We start from the raw sequence: 6,418 nt of genomic DNA on the forward strand, positions 1-6,418 counted from the left end.
TTCAATTTTCAATACGCCTTTAGTTCCGGCACCAGGTAGTTACTGTCTTCTATGATAGACTCTTAGGCCAAAACACATCTGAGCCATTTCACATTCATTAATACAAATTTTCAAAAATCACCAATCGCAATAAAGGTATAGTGGGTGGGTGTTTATTCTCTGAGGCAATCACTGCAACCCAATCCTAAATTTTGCCAAAAACTTGAGCAAGTCTGCTAGACATTTATAGGCAGAAACCCATTCGAATGGACGTGATGGAAGCAAATAATTATCTGCGCCTCCATAGCCCGCCAAAACATTGGGTTATCTACCAATATTAGTAGAGTATCACAACTCCACAACCTTGACAGACTCATGAGGCAGTCTGCTCATGAAGTATATTATCTACTTTAGGTGCTTATAACATGTTAATTCTGATCAGCGATTTAACAGAGTTTTCCATTTTATGTTTCAGGGCTCCAAAGCCTTCCTGAGGATCAGCGAGAGTAGAGGCTCTCCTTAAATTCATCACGGTAAGTATCTATCCAATCATAATTTTTTCATCCTGATGAATTTTGCCAAATCTGGTAGTAGCTTCCTGAACGTATCTTTATAACCGTTCTTGAACTATCTTTACAACCGGCTCATGAAGAGGTCATGAGTAATTCGTTTAATTTATGTATTGGACCATCAAACACATGTTTCCATGTGAAATACAGGGGTTCGATGGATTTCTGATGGTAGGTTAGTCCGCCCAGTGTCCTTGCCCTTGTATCTTGATAACCTTACGTGATATCAACTCCAGTACTCGCCAGCGATTTGCCTTAAGATCGACTATTATGTTTTTTTACACTCAGTTTAACCCCTGGTTAGTACATTACTGTGCCGAAAATTTTCAAGAGCAATTGAGATGACCTTGTTCAAATTTGGTAAAGTCAAGCTTGTATTTAAAACTTGATTATGTAGGTAGGTTAGGTATACCCATTATTAGGCACTTTATAAAACTAGGTTGCTTAGCACTGATGAGTATCTTCATGAGTATTTTGATCAAGTTCATGTTTCGCAAGATCAAATTGGCGACTCTGAAATCTGAACACGGAGAATGACGACGATGGCTTTGACCAAGTTTTGGCAATGGCTCAATAAAGCCTCTTTCGGGTCTGATCCCACCAAACAAAAATTTTCAAGAGCAATTGAGATGACCTTGTTCAAATTTGGTAAAGTCAAGCTTGTATTTAAAACTTGATTATGTAGGTAGGTTAGGTATACCCATTATTAGGCACTTTATAAAACTAGGTTGCTTAGCACTGATGAGTATCTTCATGAGTATTTTGATCAAGTTCATGTTTCGCAAGATCAAATTGGCGACTCTGAAATCTGAACACGGAGAATGACGACGATGGCTTTGACCAAGTTTTGGCAATGGCTCAATAAAGCCTCTTTCGGGTCTGATCCCACCAAACAAGTCTTCTTGTATTCGGTCGTATGACTTTTATTGTCTAATGGCACAAGTGGGGTGTTTTAGATCCAAGAGTAGACTTTTTATATCTGATACATGATCAAGGCTATTTCTAATGTAATCGACAGTTTACTTCCGGGTGATATCTTGTACTATCAATAGCTATGTTATTTTAGCCTAGACAACAATTTGTCCCATTTCACCTCTCTGAGTAGACAAATGGTAGCTGGTTCTCTTGGCCTACCTTACCTTATGCACAGGTCGCAAGAGTAGACTTTTTATATCTGATACATGATCAAGGCTATTTCTAATCTAATCGACAGTTTACTTCCGGGTGATATCTTGTACTATCAATAGCTATGTTATTTTGGCCTAGACAACAATTTGTCCCATTTCACCTCTCTGAGTAGACAAATGGTAGCTGGTTCTCTTGGCCTACCTTACCTTATGCACAGGTCTTGCAAACCACGAGACTTATCAGCTTCAGACACCATCCTCCCTCCTGGTATGCTGTCTTTCTGTTGGATGTGCTCTTTTGATTGTGTGAGTTCTGGATTGATGTTCTGTATCAAGTATTTTGAAATCTTCGTGCTCCCAACTTTTTTGTCTCGTTTCCTATGAGGATGATGGTTCCAGGTCCTTGCTATCCTTAGTATCTAATCTAACCATTTTCTTTTACTTATTTATTGTTTATCTGATACGCAGTATTACGAAATGGAATTTTCATCGCAAAACCATTTTGCGCGTGAAGTTGTACACATAGTAAGCGCAATAAATCTTTTAACTACCTTTAGTTCAAGTATAAAGGTGTCTACCTACTCATAATGTGTCTGTTTTTAGCCCGTCCTTCCTTTATTATTACGATAGTAATAAAAAAAGGTATATTGGACGGGCTATTGTATTCGCTTCGGTGTCGTCTGAAAACCATTTTGCGCGTGAAGTTGTACACATAGTCAGCGCAATAAATCTTTTAACTACCTTTAGTTCAAGTATAAAGGTACCTGCCTACTCATAATGTGTTTGTTTTTAGCCCGTCTTTCCTTTATTATTACGATAGTAATAAAAAAAGGTATAGAGGACGGGCTATTGTATTCACTTCGGTGTCTGTCAATCGGTCTGTCGGTCGGTCTGTCCCCATAGAAGAGAGAATGAGCTCTGTTAAAAATCTTGGTTTAAAGAAACCTCCCCTTGACCCCCTACTACCAAAATTCAAAGTAGGGGGTTGAATTCTGAGCAAGGTCTTGTATGGAATACATATTGGATCTGACTTACACTGGATTCGAAGTACAATATTATTCCGTGTGTAGGATTTGTTGGGTCGATTTGATGAATATGGAATATGAGGATTGATTTGGTGAATTCCTTATATCTACCTATCTGGTGAATATTCTAAGGATTAGGTGAATATGAGATTCGTTATAGGTATCTATCTTGTGAAAATTATATGGGATGATTTAGTGAATATGAGATATCGTGTTGGTGTTTGAGAATTGATTCGGTAAATATCATTTTGAAAGGGTATGTCCTGTTAGTTTTGAATATTAAACAAATTAGGTAGGTACATAGGTACTGATTTCCTCTAATCACGATCGAATAAACTACGGGCTAAAACATTCCCGGAGGGACGGGCCCAGCTTGTTCTAGTCTTCTCCATGCTTGTCTACGATCTTCCCCCTGTTTCCTTGTATCGCCTTGATCTTGATCGAGTATTCATGATTCCGTTTCCACCTAGATATCTTACAGCGAAACCTATTAAAATAGTTCTCCTGATTTTCTCTAATCACGATCGAATAAACTACGGGCTAAAACATTCCCGGAGGGACGGGCCCAGCTTGTTCCAGTCTTCTCCATGCTTGTCTACGATCTTCCCCCTGATTCCTTGTATCGCCTTGATCTTGATCGAGTATTCATGATTCCGTTTCCACCTAGATATCTTACAGCGAAACCTATTAAAATAGTTCTCTCTGCATGCAAATAGTTTTCACACAGCAGTAGATTTAGATTCAGGAAAAGCACTCAAACACAAGCATCACGATAACGATTAGCTTGATCTAACCTTGTCTGTGTTTCTGTCCTTCTTTGTGGCCAGGGTCACATATGGGGCTTTGTCTCAAGCAAGGCCGCACTCGTCAACACTGACCTTTCTTTGTATGTTCTGTATGTGTGTGTGTGTATGTGTGTGTAGATTCCTTTCTCGGCAGACTTCACCATAAGATATAGTTCTATGTCATGGGAGTATTACCGAATTATTCGGGTGAAGATTCCTTTCTCGGCAGACTTCACCATAAGATATAGTTCTATGTCATGGGAGTATTACCGAATTATTCGGGTGACCCTGGCTCAGTCCAAGTCCAAGATCAAACGTCCTAGGTCCTACCAATCCTATAGCGTGTATTTATAGCTGGCTACTCAAGACCAAACCTACCATGTCGATATAAGTGGCTAGATTTTATAATACTTGCACCACGCTCAAACAATATCAAGTCTTCTCGTGTTAGACTGGTCATTATGATTCAATGAGACCCGGGTTTAGTCAATGTCAATGTCAGCAAACATTTTCAAGGGTGCGAATTAGGGTGCTTGCTCACTGTTCAGTGCAGTGGTAGATATCTGATATCTGATATCACACAGTTACGATAGTTTTATACAACAGTTTACTCTCAAGTGCAATAAATCCATACCTTTCCCGATAGCAAAGTGGGTAAGCAACCGCCTGGTAAGTTAGAGTGTGCGGGTCTACGATAGTTTTATACAACAGTTTACTCTCAAGTACAATAAATCCATACCTTTCCCGAGAGCAAAGTGGGTAAGCAACCGCCTGGTAAGTTAGAGTGTGCGGGTTCCAATCCCAGTGAGAGCATTTAATTTCATCCCCACCAAAACAGGTTCATATTTTAGTATCTGACCACAATTCTATGTACATGGCATTATCATAATTATGTCCAAGGGTTCGGTGGTAGATAATTCTTCAGACATTATCCTCACCTAGCGGTCATTTACCATTTGGTCAAAAAATTCCGTCCTGGCCGGAATTCGAACCCAGCACCTTCAGGTTGAGAGTCAGTGTTTTTAACCACTCAGCCAGAGAGTAGGTAATTTAAAGTGCCTAATTAATAAAAGTTTCTACTACTGTTCCTGGATCAGTCAATATATTTGACCTTAACCCTTACCTTTTCTCCATTACGATAGTTTTATAGAACAGTTTACTCTCAAGTGCAATAAATCCATACCTTTCCCGATAGCAAAGTGGGTAAGCAACCGCCTGGTAAGTTAGAGTGTGCGGGTTCCAATCCCAGTGAGAGCATTTAATTTCATCCCCACCAAAACAGGTTCATATTTTATTATCTGACCACAATTCTATGTATATGGCATTATCATAATTATGTCCAAGGGTTCGGTGGTAGATAAATCTTCAGACATTATCCTCACCTAGCGGTCATTTACCATTTGGTCAAAAAATTCCGTCCTGGCCGGAATTCGAACCCAGCACCTTCGGGTTGAGAGTCAGTGTTTTTGACCACTCAGCCAGAGAGTAATTTAAAGTGCCTAATTAATAAAAGTTTCTACTACTGTTCCTGGATCAGTCAATATATTTGACCTTAACCCTTACCTTTTCTCCATAAAAAAAAACTCATTAACAAGGCGAATTTTCTTCGATTGTAAATTTAATATTTCCAATATTACAATAGGTCAGTACATAAATCTAGTTATCTCATTAACAAGGCGAATTTTCTTCGATTGTAAATTTAATATTTCCAATATTACAATAGGTCAGTACATAAATCTAGTTATCTCTGAAAGTGGTGAAAAAAGTTTTCATTTCCGAGTCTTGGAAGGAGGTACCTTACGGGTTAGTTTTCTTTGAACTTTTTTATCTGGTTCCCTGTCTTTTTAGCAGATAATAAAGAAATGATAAACAGAATTGATTTGCACGTGCTTTGGCACTATCATGTCCTACTGAAACTGTCCAGGTTTTGAGACATTTAGGTAATTGGTCAAATAGGTGGGGTGGTAGAGAATGCCATAGGCATTAACCCCACCCTTGATCAAACTTTATTTTGTATTTATATGTAGATACATTATGTTATCAATAGATTTATAACAACAGTTTCATGATAACACTATTCTGTACATCAAGAGGGTGGGGTGGAGAGAATGCCATAGGCATTAACCCCACCCTTGATCAAACTTTATTTTGTATTTATATGTAGATACATTATGTTACCATCTGTAAATAAAGTTTGATCCAATCGTGTAATAAGTATTTTATTTATTTACTAGTGGTTGACCCGTCCTTTGTACGGGACCACCACACACACACAAATACACTCCCCCCCACACACACCACACCCATCACACATCCACCACCACAGGAAATATGAGTATTATATCAACAGAATATTAATCATTAAAGCATATTGTTTAACAGCGTCCACATTTACCCTATGATTTTCTTTCATAGATTTGTAGAAGCTAGATCCGTCCTTCAGGGCTGTTTGCCTCTAATCTAAACCTTGGAGTGAGCTTTTTGTGTGCTGATACCCTATGATTGGTAAAAATTGAAAATCGCCTGGAAACAGCAACTTGTACCTTACCTGCTTTCATAACTGGCATTTGCTTCTCTTCCTTCGTCTCACTCTCTCTCTCTCTCTTCTTTCTTTCTCCAGGGAGACATTCCCTCTCTTTCCTCACCATTCTCTTTCTCTCTCTGACTGTATCTCCTTTCTCTTTGCAATTTTGATTGACAAGCTCATAAGATACTGAACTTTGCCAAACTCCTCTCTATCTCTCTCTCTCTCTCTCTCTCTCTCTTTAACGTTCTATTTTATTCCCTCTACTCTCTCCCTTTCCTACTCTTACTCTCTCTCTCCCTCCCTCTCTCTCTCTCTCTCTCTCTCTCAATCTCGATATCCTTTTTACATACATAGGTATGGATTTATCTGGAAAAAGGCATTATAAATCTATTGGTAAGTATACCTA

This window comes from Diaphorina citri, unplaced genomic scaffold (assembly GCF_000475195.1).
Source record: "Diaphorina citri unplaced genomic scaffold, Diaci psyllid genome assembly version 1.1 scaffold31, whole genome shotgun sequence".
Lineage (NCBI taxonomy): Eukaryota > Metazoa > Arthropoda > Insecta > Hemiptera > Psyllidae > Diaphorina > Diaphorina citri.